The sequence below is a fragment of the Ctenopharyngodon idella genome, chromosome 4 (assembly GCF_019924925.1).
Source record: "Ctenopharyngodon idella isolate HZGC_01 chromosome 4, HZGC01, whole genome shotgun sequence".
In the NCBI taxonomy this organism is placed as follows: Eukaryota; Metazoa; Chordata; class Actinopteri; order Cypriniformes; family Xenocyprididae; genus Ctenopharyngodon; species Ctenopharyngodon idella.
Window position 1 is genome coordinate 14,898,322 of NC_067223.1, and position 18,826 is coordinate 14,917,147.

The 18,826-nt window shown below is 37.3% G+C and overlaps 1 long non-coding RNA gene across 2 annotated transcripts in view; it reads right to left on the reverse strand.

Annotated features, from left to right (window-relative positions):
* Positions 1-17,790, reverse strand: part of LOC127511550 (uncharacterized) — a 49,421-nt gene extending 31,631 nt beyond the window's left edge. Inside the window, exons 1-5 of one of the 2 annotated variants that reach the window (XR_007930062.1) lie at positions 17,350-17,789; positions 16,515-16,700; positions 11,448-11,548; positions 8,413-8,632; positions 4,464-4,559 (exon numbers count right to left, since the gene is read on the reverse strand). This is a non-coding gene — a long non-coding RNA (uncharacterized LOC127511550). Of the gene's footprint in view, positions 1-4,463; positions 4,560-8,412; positions 8,633-11,447; positions 11,549-16,514; positions 16,701-17,349 lie in introns of both variants that reach the window. The other variant, XR_007930061.1, reaches the window with a different exon arrangement.
* Positions 17,791-18,826: the final 1,036 nt, after the last annotated feature.

An 18,826-nucleotide genomic window follows, 5' to 3' on the forward strand; every position in this document is an offset into this window, starting at 1 on the left:
TGAAGAGTACCAAGTCAAGCATGGTGGTGGTAGCATCATAGTCTGGGGCTGCATGAGTGCTGCTGGGACTGGGGAGCTGCGCTTCAATGAGGGAAATATGGATTCCAACATGTACTGTGACATTCTGAAGCAGAACATGATGCCATCCCTTCAGAAACTGGGCCGAATGGCAGTTTTCCAACATGATAATGACCCCAAACACACCGCCAAGACGACAACTGCCTTGCTGAGGAAGGGGAAGGTGAAAGTGATGGAGTGGCCAAGTATGTCTCCAGACCTGAACCCTATTGAGCACCTGTGGGGCATCCTCAAGCGGAAGGTAGAGAAGCGCCATGTGTCTAACATCCAGCAGCTCCGTGATGTCATTATGGAGGAGTGGAAGAGGATCCCAGCAACAACCTGTGCAGCTCTGGTGAATTCCATGCCCAGGAGGATTAAGGCAGTGCTAAATAACAATGGTGCTCACACAAAATATTGACACTTTGGACAGTTTTGACATGTTCACTTAGGGTGTACTCACTTTTGTTGCCAGTTACTTAGACAATAATGGCTGTATGTTGAGTTATTTTAAGAGGACAGTAAATCTGTACTACTATGCAAGCAGCACATTGACTACTCTAAAGTATATACAATTTTCATTTCTATAGTATTGTCGCTTGAGAAGATACTAAAATGGTTGGTGAAATGTGAGGGGTGTACTCACTTTTGTGAGATACTGTATATAGGTATTTTAGCCCTATTTTATTTAGTAAACCAATGATCATGCAGTCCCTTTGTGAGACAGGATTAACTTTTGTGTAATAAATTCATCAAAAGCACCATAGAATTTTGAAAATACTAACACCAAATATAATAATGAGTAATGAGAATGTTATAATGATTTCATGCATTTGTTGTGTACGTGAATGAAAACTTAGCCCAGTTATTTTTGGCTCATGGAAACAGTGGTGAATAATAATTGCGTCTTTTTGTGTGTGTGTGTGTGTGTGTGTGTGTGTGTGTGTGTGTGTGTGTGTGTGTGATATGGCGCCTATGGTTGTTTGTGTGTGTGTGTGTGTGTGTGTGTGTGTGTGTGTGTGTGTGTGTGTGTGTGTGTGTGTGTGTGTGTGTGTGTGTGTATGTGTGTGTGTGTTGGCGCCTATGGTTCAGACTGTATCTTGTCATCGACTTTATGTCCCACTGCAGGTGGCATTTGTTCAGAAGATTTAGAGAAGAGGACATCTGAATGCCAACCGATCGACACCCAGTCCAAATCACGTTACAACTGAAATGTGAATTTCTAAGTCAAATGTGAGTGGTGCTTATTTACCACCACGATACTAGCAATTGGAGTGTCTATGCTATTAAGTTGATAATGAGACTTGATAGCTTCATATGATGAACAGATTTAATTTAGGCTTTTATTCACATATAAACATTAATCAGCGAACATAAACAGAAGCTCAACCGTACTTGCTTGATGCGTGAGAACAAACCTCATTGGTTCTTGTGGAAGCTCAAACGTGCTGCGTAACACACGAGAATGAACCTCATTGGGTCTTGCGGATGGTTCATTTATATGTGAATAAAAGCTTAAATTAAATCTGTTCATCATATATAAAGCATTTTGGACTATGAATTCGTTTTACGATCTCTTTATGAACTTTTTGAATTATCAAAGTGGTAGTTGCGTGGACTATTAATGGACGGACAGAAATCTCTCAGATTTCATTTAAAATATCTTCATTTGTATTTCGAAAATGAACGAAAGTCTTACGGGTTTGGACAGAATTTTCATTTTTGGGTGAACAAAACGAGGGAATGAATTAGTGCAACGTGGCCATGATTTACTAAAGCGAGGGAACAAATTAATAAATTGTGGGAATGAATTCTTATTTTGTGGCCACAATATATATTTTTGTCTGTATGTCATGCTCAGTATGCAGTATGGCAGTTTTCCCTACTGAACAGTCTCTTCTCTGGGTTTGATTTATTGACTGGCCTCTTTTCTATGTTGACGGGTCACTGTATGCTGCGTTATATTATGGCTCATGGCCACGAGGGCCGTTCCAGCCCAACCTGTGATGCCCTGCTGATAATGGCCGTCATTTAGCTCTGTGTGCTTAGCGCTGCGGTTAGCACTCAGCTCGCCATGTGACATGGGCACTGTTTCAGATTTGACAGCCTGTGTCTCAAGGCCTCCGATGACGACCATATGACCCGATTCCATCCCAAAAAACTTCAGAGCAGAGGCCAGGTGCAGTCAGCCTTCAGATAATTCGCTATCCCTCTATAAGAGTTAAAGTGGCACAGGACTACAGTACACATAGTGTAGTGTTTGTTAGCCGTGTGCCACTGAGACGGACATGGAGGGATGTAACAGTCCACTGTGATAAACTCTTTTACCCCGAGGCATCGAGAACAAGGCTCTATTGTGACCACGTGCTTCCATACGCGTGGACGTCATGCATTGGAGATGTCAGAGTATAAAAGCAAATTAGGGAATAATTGCACTGCAAAAACATGTTCTTACTGCTTCGATATTTGCTTATCGTTAGCACTTTATTTTGATAGTCCACTTTAGACATTCTACCAACTAAGTAACTGTTCAACTAACAGTCATTAGAGTATTAGTAGACTGTCTGCTTCATATATATAACACTTTATTTTGATGCTCTTCAACAGACATTCTACTGATTATAAGTAACTTTGCAATGTCGACTTATTCTACTAACCCTAATCCTATCAATCTACTAATAATCTAATGAGACTTAGTAGAATGTTTAGAGTGGACAATTGGAATAAATTGTATCCTGCTTATCTATTGAACGACACTCAGATATTGTATGAATTACTGTACTGAACACTGAACAATGAATGATCTTGGACAGGAAAGCGGATGTATCACTGTTCTCCATCCATCCGGAATGGTTCGCCTCGCTTTTGTGAGAGAAAGAAAGAAAATTCAGAGTGATAAAAGTGTCATTGTGACCTCAGAGTAACAAAAGAGGAGACGGCCAGCGTCCAGAAGAGAGTCAGATGTCCACCAGATACTGCAGCACAAGAGAGCATCTGTCTGGGTAAATCACAAATGAGCTCTCGCTAATATCTTACTTGTTTCTCTTTGTTAGCAAGGAGATGGAGAGCAAATGTGAAATCAAAATGTACTTTCTTACTACATTTTCCTGGTCTTATTGTGAAACATTCATCAGTGCATGTTATTTTTTATGTCATCATAATTTCTGAAAATATAATAACTTGATTATCACCAGGGGTGCATAAAATTTTCAACAAAACAAAACAAATAAAACAAAAAAAAAATAATTACATTTTTTAAATAAATAATTAAAAAAATTTAAAATAACAATACAATTTTTAGCTCCGTTCTGGAAGTAACGGACAATTTTCGCAATCCAATCAAATCCCTCCCAGTTAAAAGTCTGCAATCAAAAGTCTGAGATTTCTCACCAAATTCTCAAAAGACCAAATGATCTGAGCTGCTGAAACATCTGAGACAAAAATGATGCTTAAATGAGACATAAAGGCAGTGTAAACAGCATTAAATCCTCTGGCCAGAAACGCAGAAGGGGGAGAAACAGAACTGTGTTTGTAAACACACACGCACACACAATAATATCCTGCAGTCTTGACCTTGAAGATCTGTTGAATGGCTCTCGCTTTTTCCAATAAAATCTACAGCCAGCAGCTCACACAACAACACCAGACACAAAAACACACAGGCCGTCTCGTCTTGTCTCCAGCCAGCAGACAAACAATTAATTGTTGCATGTGGAGACAATGCAAACAGCCAATTTGTAAATCTCAATTATTCAGCTGGTTCAAACACGCTGAAGATAAAGCATCTATGAGAAGAAGAATGGAGGTTCATTAGCCACTAGTTAACGAGAACTAATCGGAGACGACGGCAGGGTTAAGAATCAAAACAAAAACTCAGAATAAGCATTGTTCGGCATGTCGAGGAATGTTGTGGAAATCGAGATACTAATATCTCCATGTGTATTTAACAGATCCTCATCTGAGCTCATGAATATTAAATGAGCACGTTTACATTCTCTCACCGCTGGCCAGATAAACCCCGTCTAATCGCCAGTCATCACGCATCGCTGAAACAATGGGTTCATAAATTATTCCACGTCATTCATCACCCAGAGGCTTTAATTGCATGCAGATTAAATAATTGCATATAACTAATATCAGGAAAGATTCTGACAGGTGTCAGATCTCTAGAGGATATTTCATTTTCCCAGCATCCTTCAAACGCACAGCATAAAATATCAATCATGTTGAGCGGGAAAGGTCACACGCCTCCATAACCGAGTTTAACGCTGGCCACACAACAGGAAAAAATGAATCGAAGATGACAAGAATGAAGTGTGATGCAAAGAAGACAACTGCTATGCTCAAAATTGCATACTATTCTTCCAGTATGGAGTATGTATACTGTTTTTGTATGCATGGAATACCTGCAGAGAGGATGCTGCACATACTACAGCAGGAGGTATTGAATGTCACGTTCAATACGGCTTCATCCGTTCAGCCTGATGATAATGCTGAAGATGCTGCAGGAGACACATGGAGAACACAGACTTACTGTACAGTATATGCCATTCTGCCTACTATTTAAAAAGTATGTATGTATAATCTCTAGAGTTTCAGAAGACATCTCCACAATCTCAAAAATTTGCAAAGATAATCAAATGATACTCAAATAAAATAAGAACTGGGAAAAATTTTGATTAATTAAAAATTTCATCGCTGGAACGAAATACTGTGCTGTTTCTTCATTCCATGCTGGCAGCGATGGATAAAACATCTTAGATACTTCACTGAGCTGCAAACTCTGTTAAAAATGCATCATACAGAGACAGGAGAGCATGGGGAGGGTTATATGGACAGGCGTTATTCCTCTGGGCCCTGTGGAAGAACAGACATGAACTGAGAGATTCACCAGCCCTCCTGCATTAAGACACAACAAGCGTCTTCCAGCTCACTTCACCAGAACATCCCTAGAGATCCAACACACTACTCTCTGCTCCGCCATATCTACAGACCATAACATCACAGAGACTTGAGGTGGCTCCATTGACTTTTGACTAGTTAGAACACCCTAGCAATCACCTAATCACCCTAGCAACAATCTAAAACACTCTAGAACAACATAGACCACCCTAGCAACCACTTAGGACAACCCTAGCAACAATCAAACACTATAACAACCACCCAAAACACTCAAGAACAACCTAGAACACCCTAGCAACAATCAAACACTTTAACAACCACCTAAAACACTCAAGAACGACTTAGAACACCCTAGCAACCAGTTAGCAACAATCAGACATTCTATCAACCACCCAAAACGCCATAAAACAACAAAGACCACCCTACCAACCACTTAAAACACCCTAGCAACAATTAACAACCACCCAAAACACCCTAGAACAACATAGACCACCCTACCAACCACTTAGAACACCCTAGCAACAATCAAACACTACAACAACCCCCAAAACGCCATAGAACAACATAGACCACCCTACCAACCACTTAAAACACCCTAGCAACAATTAACAACCACCCAAAACACCCTAGAACAACATAGACCACACTAGCAACCACTTAGAACACCTTAGCAACAAACACTACAACAATGCCCCAAAATGCCATAGAACAACATAGACCACCCTACCAACCACTTAGAACACCCTAGCAACAATCAAACACTACAACAACGCCCCAAAACGCCATAGAACAATATAGACCACCCTACCAACCACTTAGAACACCCTAGCAACAAACAAACACTTTAACAACCACCCAAAACACTCAAGAACGACTTAGAACACCCTAGCAACCAGATAGCAACAATCAGACATACTATCAACCACCCAAAACGCCATCAAACAACATAGACCGCCCTACCAACCACTTAGAACACCCTAGCAACAATCAAACACTTTAACAACCACCCAAAACACCCTAGCAACAATTACCAACCACCCAAAACACCCTAGAACAACATAGACCACCCTACCAACCACTTAGAACACCCTAGCAACAATCAACACTTTAACAACCACCCTAAACACTCAAGAACGACTTAGAACACCCTAGCAACCACTTAACAACAATCAAACACTCTAATCACCACCCAAAATACTCAAGAACACCCTAGCAACCACTTAGAAGCCCCTAGCAACCACTTAGAAGAACACCAGAGCAACAATCAAACACTACAACAACCACCCAAAACACCATAGAACACAGAACACCAAACCACCAAACACTCAAGAAAAACTTAGAACACAGTAGCAACCATTTAGAACACCCTAGCAACCACTTATAACACCATAGCAACAACCAAACATTCTAGCAACCACCCAAAACAACCAAGAATGACTTAGAACACCCTAGCAACCACTCAGAGCTAGCATAATGGCAGCAAGTTTTGCATGGGCAAACGGCACACTTGTTTCTTCAGAAAATACAAAAACCTAGTAGTAACCAAACAAATCCAGCAGTTGGTGGTTTGAGAAGGTTTTCCTGGCACCGAATCAGAAACAGGAAGCCAGTATGTGCCAAAAGTCTGTAAAGCATCCATGTGTTCTCCACTCTCTGAGCACTGAAAGATGCTCCCACTGCGCCTCCTCCGTCTCACCTGCGGAGACAACTCACACAAAGGAGTGATAATTACCTTCTTCATCTTACACTCGGACTAAAACACAGCTGCAAACAACACTCATTTATCACTCAGCAGAAGCAAAAATAAAGAATACAACAAATCGCACATTCAAAACAGACAGCTCATCAATGCAAGAACTTTAATTTGCTTTCTGGATGCAAGGTTTTACTTCAGAAACTGATGTCATACTGTCTGTTTTCTCATTATGTGCTCTGATTGTCTCTTCACTTCCAGAAAACGTGTGACAAATTACATCTATTGTCTAATAAAGTGAGTTGTCTGCGTGTCTGGTAAGACAAATGAACAAAGAAATGACATGTTCTCATCACCCAATGTTTTCATGAATCCTCAAAGAAAAAATGAATCAAAAACTACCAGCATTATCACCTAAGAAAATACGACCATTATCAGACTAACATCTCAAAGTCTGTTTGTTTAGGATATGTATAGAGAGCAAATGTTTTATAAATCAAATAAATGAGTGTTAACGTGCATCTTTGCTTCATTTACAGTTGTTAGCTGATCTATTAGAGCAGTGGGACTATATATAAAACTGAGCCATAGTTAAAAAAAGAGTGTGTGAAGATGAAACTTCTGAAGGCGTCTGATGTCTGCAGTTTATGAGTTTACAATCCAGCTGATCCACCGTACAGCAGCTGTGGGCTGAATGTCATTTAAACACAGAAAACATGTGGTACACGTGCCTCGGGCCCAACAGATACTCCAGTCTATTAACGCTGAAGAGGAAGTGGATGATAAATGGACGTTTCTGTAACGTAATTATTGTTCTTTAACACAATCGGTCTCATGGACCGTTCCTGGTATTGGTGCTCTGTGGCTTTAGGCTCCTCTATTATCTGCCCTCTTACTATGAAAATGTATTTCAGAAGGACATTTTACTGCTCAGATGTTGCTTTTTCGTAGCTCAAGAAATATAATAGAGCTCTCATTTTTCATTTAACTTTCACAGAATATTCTTTAGGCTCCTTGACACAAATTGTGTTGACATAAGGAGTGAATCTCATACAAACTGGTAGGAACATGCTAAAATCATAATGCTAGAAATAAACAAATCACATTGTTCATAAATAAAAATTTTAGACAATTTTTAGAACCATTCATTAATTTTTCATGACATTTTCCTACAAAATTTTCATTGTAATGCAAAAAATTAAATAATATATTTTTTTCAAACATATTAAATAAAATTGCAAAATTTATTGTTTTGAAAAGGGTTAAAATAATATAATTTTTTTTTTAAATTATATAAAATTTTTCATATAAAAAAATCAGTGAATATATATATATATATATATATATTGAATTTTAAATATAATATTTTATAAAAAAAATTGTAAAATAAAATTAATTAAAAAACATTTTAAATTGTATTAGAGTATAAAACAACATTTTGCTTTATTTGCATGCTTCAGGACGTTTCTTTATGAGATTCACACATGAAAATGTAGACAGAACACACAGAATTTTTTGTTGTTGAGATATTTAGATCTCTGACTACAGGACCTAATCGATCTGAATGCGATTTATTTAAGATCTCTTTTCAAGCTTTTAAGGAGATATGAAATTTCTGGAGTTTTTTTTGCTCAGGAGAAACATCTACATTTAATCTGACAGCAGTCGAGGAGAAACATTTAAGAGATTTGCTATATGGGTTCAGGTGTTTTCTGGAGGATTCTCAGATTCTGCGACCCCTGGATAAAACTGAAACCTACCTTAGGAGGTTGTGAGCAAGATGTAGGTGCTAAAGGAGAACCGGCTTGATGAAGCACGGCTTCTTCTGGAGTTTTACTGTTTCTATAGAGCACAATCCTCAGGATCCCTCTGGGCCACACACTCGCACACACACACGATCCGACCTCCCCCTCGCTGTCTGACAGCGCTCCATCAAACTCAGACCGGCTTCTCGGTCTTTGTTTCCATAGAAACGGCAGTCTGTGGAAAAGTACAAGGAAAAAGATGGAGTGAAAAAGAAGAGCAAAGACAAACAGGAAACAATAGTTGATGTGAGAGGAAACACTGTGATATTACACACACACTGTACTGAGAGCCTGATGCATCTATAACACTGTGGAGACTGTTGAGGATTGAGCCCAAGTGCAGATTTTTTTTTTTTTTTTTTTTTTCAAAGAAGAATCCAGAACATAGATCTTAGACTTGAAACTAGACTTTCACTAGTTGGACTAGAAACTAAATAAACCATGAAAATATGAACATAAAACTGAACTTCAAAAATAAAAGATATGACATGAGAACAACCCAAAAAAAATCAGTCACACAGCTTCATTTTCTGACTTGAAAGTTCTTGCAAATTATCTGTTTATCTCAGCTGTTCATTATTTAACCAGACATTTGTGAATAAAGTTGGATTTTAAGAAATTTGCTGAATTAATTAAATGTGCATGAATGGCAAAAAATTTTGCATACTGCCTTATGAAATGTTTGTCATTGCATACTCCACATTATTTTCCTATAGTATTTTTTAACTTACCTGAAAAAAAACATTATATACTGTGTGTGTGTTTATATATATAAATATATATATATATATATATATATATGTGTGTGTGTGTGTGTGTGTGTGTATATATATATATATATATATATTTATATAACAACAAAATTCTGCACTTCTTTGGGGATTAATAAGTGTACATTTCTCTATTTCACCATCATTATAGTATAAGCAATACAATAACAAGATAACTACATGCCACTTGCTGAATTAAACATGCATAAAGAGATTGCATTCTACTGTTAGAAATGTTTGTCATTGCATATTGCATACTCTTTCATATACATTATATACTACACAGAATGCAGTACAGTATTCCATTCCATCCCTGTTAAAGCTAATGAAATGTCGACACCGATAGCCTCGTGGGCAGCGCCGACATATAGCGCTGTTGCACTTCGGGCAACCCGAGTCTAGTGGTTATTTCCCGATCCCGTCCCCCTCTCTTTCTCCCACCTTGCTTCCTGTCCACTGTATACTATCCTATCATAATGAAGGCAAAAATAGGCAAAAATAAATCTTAAATAAAGAGTGTTAGACCCTAAACATACTCCATACAATTACAAAAAGTATGTCCGACTTGCACACGTGTTTGTGTACTTGCATAAAGTATGCTTTCTGGCCTTAGTATAGTGGCAACATTATCTGTGAGTAAGAACAACAAGTGAAAGAAACAACTGTGTGAAAGGTGTAGGAGCAGAAGTGAGTTTATTGCTGGTGCTGATGGGGCGTCTCTCTCTGTGATTGAATGGCGCCTGAGAGTGTGCTGAGAAGAGCCACAAATCTCCTCTCGGCTCAGCACGTCTGACAGCAGGTGCTGAAAGTGTGTGTGTGAGTGTGTGAACTTCACTGCCAGTTCTTCAGAAACACACACTCTCTACCAGGACACTGTGATATTGAGAGCATGCATGTACTGTCTTTCTGTTTCGCAGTGAATCTCTGTCTAAACCACACTGCAAAAAAATGTTTTCTTAGTATTTTAGATTTGTTTTACAGTACATTCTTAAATCAAAATACATTTACTTGAGAAGCAAAGTCACTTAAGGTATTAAGTATTGTGTTCTAAAAAATCTAAATTAAGTAAGTTACTTTAAGTATGCTTAAAGCCAGATAAAAAATTATTCAAAGGGAAAATTAGTTTTATTATTTTAAGCATAATCCCAGCTAATAGGGAACGTTCTCAGAACGTTGTGGCAAGGTTCTCTCAAAGTTATGAACAAACGTAGTGTTAATAGAACGTTCGTTCAAAGTTATCTAGTTTTTAATAATGTTCTCAAAACGTTAGCACAAAAACATTATTTATACTTCGTTCATGGAACGTTTTTTCCTGCAACGTTTTAGTTGGACGTTCATCTAACACTTTTTAAATGTTGCTACATGTTTCAGAATGTTCAGAGAATATTCAAAAGTAACATTCCCATAATGTTTGCAAAACTGAATGTTTCCTTAACGTTCGCATAACCAAGAAAAAAACGTTTTTAAAACATTTAAAATGTTTTAGACGTTCAGAGAACATTCAGAAATAACTTTCCCATAACTAAATGGGAATGTTAGCAAAATCTTAATTTTGATTAACTTTTCAGAAAAAAAGACTTCATATCTTGTCATTTTGCTTCTCAAGTAAATGTATTTAACAATATTTAGATATTTTACTGTAAACCAAGACAAAAATACTTGTTTACAAAGTCATTTTTAGTGTCACGTGTTGGCATGTTGGTGCTCTGAGGTGGCTGGATGTTTGGTTCGAGCGGGGTGTGAATGATCTAACTGTCCTTAGGAACACGAGACTATGTGTTTGCAGCTGGAAGTGTTGAAGTTTTTTAAGGGCTCTTGGCTGAGGCACATCATGCCCTCTAATCTCCCAGCATGCACGAGGACGCCACCCTCACCGCCCCTCTAATCCACTTCCTGCGCTTTGATCCCTGATTGGCAGCATGTGGTGTGTCTGAGAGAGTTTCTCCTCCGGCAACGGGCCGGTTGTGACGGTACTGCCAGTTTACTGTATTTCACAGTGTGACTATTTTTGATGGGAAACTAAACAGCTGTTCCAAACACTAGTGAGCTGTCTGGCTGCCATATATGAGCTAACTGCAGCAGGAGGCCCTTTTTATGAATCTCTAACACATGAAATGCAATTACATTTATGTCCTAATGCTACTTAATCTACACAGAACTCAAAGTGTAGAGCAGAGGTCTTCAACACTGTCCTGCAGCTCCAACACTAATCAAACACACCTGCTAATCAAGGTCTTCAGGACTGCTTGAAAATCACAAGCTGAAGTAGGCTGGATATAAACTTTGAAGGGCAGTGGGCTTTCAGGAGCAGGGTTGAAGACCTGTAGACAACAATACAGTGCACAGCATAAATGAGTACACCCCCTCTGAACAAATACAAAAGATGTATTTTCTTAATTATTACTAATACAATTCATGGAAAGATGGCAAAACTGAAATGTATTAAACATATACTTGAGAAATATATGTCATTAATATCCGTAAAATAAGTAAATTAGCCAATTTTGTTTAAATGAAGGATTGCAGAAATGGATACAACCTAGACTTAATTCAACAAATGTATAATAATCTAGTACTTAGTATGTCCTCCATAATTTTAAGCATACTGCTCTGACCCTTCTTGGCACAGTACAAGTTCATGACAAATTGTCACATCTGTCCTGTTTAATTCCTAGATGATGACCTCCTTAAATGCCCTGACCGGTCAGAACAGTCTTCACATTGGGAGTGATGCTATCTATTTAGGCTGCTCACTGCGGTTTGGAACAGAGTCACAGTCTCGTAACATTCCGTTGGAGTCACTTCCTCACAGTCAGACGGCTCACACCTTCAAAACAAACACGGTTCTCCTGCAGAACCAGCAGTGAGTCAGCTTTATGACCATTTCCACAGTATATTCACTCGTATCTGAATGCTTATTTAAACACAGATCTAACAGCGTGAAATCAATCAGCAATGAACGCTTATGACAGAGCAGCGTTATCTTCAGATGATCTGAGGTCATCTGACCCTCAACAAAAAGCACATGATTCCTATTGATGTCTCCCCTTAAGCGCAGATTGAATTAAGATGTTTCACATGACTTTTAAAGGGATAGTTCATCCTAGTGGAAGTATATTCATCCATGTTCATAAAAAAAAAAAAAAAAAAAAAATCATATTATCAACAAGTATTTTTTTGTCTAATTTTTCAGTTAAAATATCTAAAAAAATACTCAAAACAAGATCGATTTAGTTAAGAAGCAACACTCCATAAGATATTAAGACTTGTTTTATTCACATCTTTTTAAAAAGTGTATTTTGCAAGATATTTTTCACTTATAGACTATATATTCAAGTCTTAATATTTTATCCATTGTTGCATATCACATAATTTTGTTGTTTTAAGAATTTTTAGATATTTTTACTGGAAAACAAGTCATAAAGGATGACTTTAAAACAATTTTTTTTTTATTGTAAGGGATTGCTGTTGGTCTTTATGAACACACAGATGAATATACATTATCCTCTGAGGGCTGAGAGGTACAAAGCAATGAAAGAACAATTATCATATCCAGCGGCCGGTGTTCAAGAGGTGGCGGTTATGAGTGGGAGGAAAGGGTGGGACCGTCCCGCTGAGGTCACACACACCTCATTCAAAACAGTATTAGACTCCTGTATAAACAACCGCTCATCTCCCAAATGACTCACAAAACCAATGACCTCCACACATCTAAGTAATCGCACTCATTCCTTGAGAAACACTATCAAAATGTATTTCATTCATGCACTTTTGACTTGGTTAGTATATCCATAGACTTCAGCCAGTAAGAAACCACGACCAACGACCCAGAATATGTTAGGAAACACATATTGACACATTAAAACCACCATCTTTTGGCTGCACTGACACTACCGGATGAGAACAAATCTTGAACTGAATATTGACACTATTGTCTTCAGTAGAGCTGCTTTATAGCTGAAATTGAATTAGTTTCATATTTGATGAACTTTGCAACATTGACATTGTCACTGAACTGAATTGAATCAACATTAAACATTTGTCTTCTGTAGAGCTGCTATACAGCTGAATCAAATTAGTTTCATACACTGAACTGAGTCAACTTCGAACTAAACTGAAGTTTTGAACAACGTTGAACAGTTGAAATTGAAGTGGTTTCATAATTGATGAATTTTGCAACATTAACAGTTATTTTGCTGATTGTTTTACATTGCATAAAGTGCAATATAAACAACTTTGCAACCATACACACTCTAAAAAGTAATTCAGGGGACCTGTTACCACAACTTAAATAAATGCATGATTGCAAGTTAAAAATTCTAATTTATTGTATTAATTAAACCTTTTAAGTTGCAAACATTAATTTGTAGAATTCTGTTGATCACTACATCAACTTTATATCAACTGTAATTTAAACTCAAATATCTGCATTAATTGGCTTTTTTTTTTTTTTAATTAGGTTGTAGCAACTTTCTAGTCTTGATAACTTCAGAAATTAGGCAGTGGATTTCTAGTTCCCAGCATGCTTTGCATAGGACTGGATAAGGAGAATAGTGTTTAATGCTGTTATGTTTGAGTTTCTGTAATGTTGAAGTTTTTGTGGTTACCATTGTGCTGAAGAGTAGATACATGAAGGTAAACACCATAAAGGTATATACCAATTTGGTGTTTGCAAACAGCGATGATGGTTTTTTTGTGGGCGGAGCCTACCTGGTTACAGAAAATGACAGTTCTACAGTAGCAGTCTTTGGAAGTCACGGAATAAAAGAATAAAAAAATTTATTTTAAGTTTATATCTCACAATTCTGACTTTTTTTCTCGCAAATCCAAGTTTATATCTCACATTTCTTAGAAGGAAAAACAGAACTGTGAGATATACTTGTTTTTCTGTCTTTTTTCCTCAGAATTGCGAGTTTATATCCCGCAATTCTGACTTTTTCCCCCTCAGGATTGTGAAATAAACTCACAAATGTGAGTTATAAAGTCCAGACTGGGAGATATAAACACGCAAATGCAAGAAAAAAAGTCAGAATTGTGAAATAAAAATGTTATAGGCTATGTTTAAAAGTTATCTATGTAATAGGTTTAAATATTATTTCATGCTGTACCTGCTATGTACGTATGTCCCCTATGAACTGCATATGTGAATATTATGTAGACTTGCTGTTTACATCAAATTCATGCTTTAATAGTAGACTAATCATCGCAGGTTTCATCAGCCCAGTCTGTGACTTGCAACATAAACGTCTCCGTTTAGCTTCAAAGCACGTCTTCAACGACGGTATTCTATAAAAATGAAGATTATATTTTTTGCATTCTGATTCCGACATCCATAGGCACAACAAAACATTTTTCTCTTATTCTGTGGATTTTGCACATTTTCCTCCACTTGCTACCACTATTTTTTTGCAACCACTATGCACGCACAGCTGCAAGTGACGTAACTGTGACGTCTGCTCCAAATGGGTCTATTGACTCTATAAGCAATGACTGTGCTAATGCCAGTGACAAGTAATGTCTTATTTGTTTATTAAATATACATGTTAAATAAGTAAAATGTTAAATAAATGTTTATTTGAATTGAAATAGATAAGTTTAATTTGTTCCAGGGCTACAACTCTGGTTGTTGGAGCAACTTAATTTTTTTGAGTAATCAACTTAAAAATGTGTTTATGCTACAAATTCTTAAAGGGTTAGTTCACCCAAAAATGAAATTCCTGTCATTAATTACTCACCCTCCTGTCGTCCCAAACCTGTAAGACCTTCATTCATCTTCAGAACACAAATTAAGATATTTTTGATGAAATCCGAAGGTTTCTGAACCACACATAGCACCTTTTGAGGTCCAGAAAGGCATTAAATACATCTTTAAAATAGTCCACATGACTACAGTGGTTTAACCTTAATGTTATGAAGTGACGAGAATACTTTTTATAAGCAAAAACAAAACAAAAATAACGACTTTATTCAACAATTTCTTCTCTTCTATGTCAGTCTCCTACGCTGTTGATGTAGTGAACGCAGTGCAGCGCTTCCGTGTTTACATCCAAACGCCAGCTATGAAGGTAAACACTATCTTATTTTGTGTTAAGAAGATGAACAAAGGTCTTAGGGGTTTGGAATGACATAAGGGTGAGTAATTAATGACAGAAATTTTATTTTTGGGTGAACTAACCCTTTAAGCTCCTCTAACTCAATAAAGCTTGTTGGTTGAACGTAAATTCACTCAAAATTGTCATAAAAAAATGTACGCAAACTGTTGCGTTAATTTCTTTTGTAGAGCCAACACATTATTTTTTAGAGTGTAGCAACGCTTTGCGTGATTATTTATTGACCATTGGTGTCTTTTATTGTATTGCTGTTGCTGCCATCAAAAGCAAAAGGCAGTCTTGCCAAACAACTAAAATCATTATAGCTGAAAAAATATTCAGTATGAGTGTGGGAACCCTGTTGTGCATGCAAAACTTTCTTCAGGTTATCGATATACCACTTTAACGCACACTAACGTACAGGACAGCCGCCTGGCAGGTTTTCTTTGGTCTGTTATTCAAATCAGTTGGGCGGTACTGGGGCGAAACCTCGGCTGATTTAAATGTCAAAAGATAATTTGAATGGGTATGTTTGGGAGTTATTTAATTACCCAGAAACCTTATAGGCAGAGAGAAACTGAACATGAGTAATATTCTGAAATGTCAAGCGCTCTCGCCTCATTTCAGAGCTGAAACTCCGTCCGTCCAATAATGTGCTTAGTTGGTTATTTCAGTCTAAAAAATGGACAGATGAGAAAATTATTCCGGATTGTTGTGCATGTATCGTTTGGGAAGAGACACAGTTGATTTTCTTCGGCTACTGAGACTTTCCGGCGCCATCTTATCAGTGACCTTGAGCTTGTGAAATACGACGGACTCGTGAAGTAAGCAACACCTGGGCTGTGTGGGTGTGTGAAAACACTGATACTAAAGGCACACAAGGAAGCACTTAAACTCACTTCTGCTGACAAGAAATCCTGAGCAAGCAAATCAAGAGCTTTGAATTTTGAACATGCAGAAAATAAGAAACTTAAAATGACTCAAAACTTTGAAAGAGACTCTCAGAGAGAGCAATACTGAACAAACTGACTCCCCTGAGAGAATATATAATGTGTTTTTATGGAAATAATGCATTACAATGCCTTTATAATGCATTATACATAAAAGCCGACCAACATTTTTAATAGAGGCATATTCCTCTAAATGAAGACAGTATTTACTCCTAGATAAGACTGCATTTTCTGCAGTGTTTACTCACTCATTGATGTAAATCACCAGCATGATCATGTGTCATGTGTCTTATTCTGGTAGCCAGCGCTTGATATGGGCAAGGTGACATTCCGTATCTAATCTGACTTCCTGTCTTGTGGGCTGAGGGGCGGCAGCAGCTGTGCTAATGAAGACTGGTGTGACTGGCTCCAGGGTGAATGGGAACAGGTGCAGGCTGGAGGAGAGAGAGAAGGAGAGAAAGGCCTCTCTGTTCAAGAGATCACTCACCCATAACAGACACAAGGGCCAAAGTCAAGTGTTACGACAGGAGATTTAAAGTTAGCTGTTCAAGCGGACAACATTTTATGTCTTTCAGCTAGAATGTTTCATAGTACTTCAAATACGTCTGAAATATTACATTAAAGGAATGTTCTTAAAGGGATAGTTCACCCAAAAATGAAAATCATCATTTACTCACCCTCAAGTTGTTCCAAACCTGTATGAGTTTCTTTCTCCCGCTGGACACAAAAGAAGATATTTTGAAGAATATGAGAAGGGACCAAACTTTCATAGTTTTGGGGAAAATATGGAAGTTTTTGGGTGAACTATCCCTTTAAAGGACGGTTATTATTTTGTGCTCAAGAAGTAATATTAATATAATTATTTATATAAAAGTGCACTAACATAAAATAAAAGCGTTATGTATGCGTTTAACAATGTTTTGTTTGTTTTCACGAACGTTCACACGGCAGCGGTATTTGGGCGTTTATTACGGTGTTACGTTCATACACAGTTCGGTTATTATTCAGGACTCACAACCGCATCTTGAGTGCTGTAATTACTTTAAACTGAACATAAATGTGTGTTTGTTTTCGGTAACTTACATAGACGGGGATAGACGTCGTGTTTCAACTGACGGTTTTAGATCCAGTTCTGGCGTCAACGGCAGCTTCCATGTTTTTGTATTGTATTCTGCGCGCGATTCCCTGCCGCTGTCGGTTATTAGAGTCGATGGATAAACTCCTATTTCAACTAATCTCGTGTTGCGTCAACTTTCCAGTGATATGGACGTAACATATTTAATATTTACATCAGTAACTGCCACAACAAGATATTCACGGCTATGCGATTACATAAAAGGTGACTGACCTCAGTAACGGTTATTTGGAACGGTTCATTGAGCCGAATTATGAGTCCGATTCACTTCTAGATTGAAAGTCTGATTCATTTGTGGGATTCGGTTCCTTCAAACAATTCGACTCAATGAATCTGTTAAAATAATCGATTTATCTGTTCTTTTTACATCACATACTGTGACGTCATTGCGTAATTTCTACTCTATGGCCCAGTATCCCCTCAAATGCAATCAAATAAAGTTGTATATTAGCATATATTGAGATTGTTTATTACTTTTTATTACAGTTTTGCACCTAAAGCAGCCAATACAGGCAGTGTATTACAGTGTATACAGATTCATTTACTTCTCTTACCTAAAAATGTTTTTTTTGTTTTTTTGTCTTATATTTCCATAAAATGCTATTTAATCAAGTCATATTTCCATCACATTTGTTAAATGTTCTGTTTGTTATTAAAGAAACATACATTTCTCTCCCTTAGTCAAATCCTTTTATTGGCTCTTAACATTTCGGAAATGTTAATTATTAGAGATGGTTAATTCGGACATGTTTGAACTCACATGCTTGTTTTTTTGGTAAATAGCAGACACTATTTATTAACTTTGTGCCTCATCTGACAGGCAGCTGACTGGGAGACAACATACCGGATGTGTCTCTGTTAGCTCTTTCAACAGCCATGAAGTTAATAACAAATATCCTTTTAATAGCAAATATCTAACTAGCTGCCCAGCTGGGTGTTTCATTTGGTTAATCTGACAATCATTATCATCAGCTGACATTCACAAGGGTTTGTAACAGTTCGGCCCAAGAAGTATCTGAGACTAAAACCAAATTATAGGTGTACCAAACTCTTTTATTTCCAAAACTGAACAATATTAATAATTAAAAAGTTCCATTTAATTAGAAAATGCACTTTTAAACAATACTTGTATCATATGTATCTTTGTGTTTATTAGTTTTATGATTTTATGCTTCGTATGCTTATAGTGTATCATGTCATTATCTTAAACTGAAATTGATTCATCAAACTGAATCATCAGTTGTTTTCCCTAATGTGCTTCAAATAAGGAGCACTATTCAGTTTCAGATGCTGCCTTAAAAGACAGCTACCTATGTAGTCAGCAAGACCGTTCACACGGTTCTGGAACAGAGATAATGTCTTACAAAAGAAAAAAAAAAGACAAATACATAAATAAAGCATGTAAAACAGACGCTTGAAGTTTCA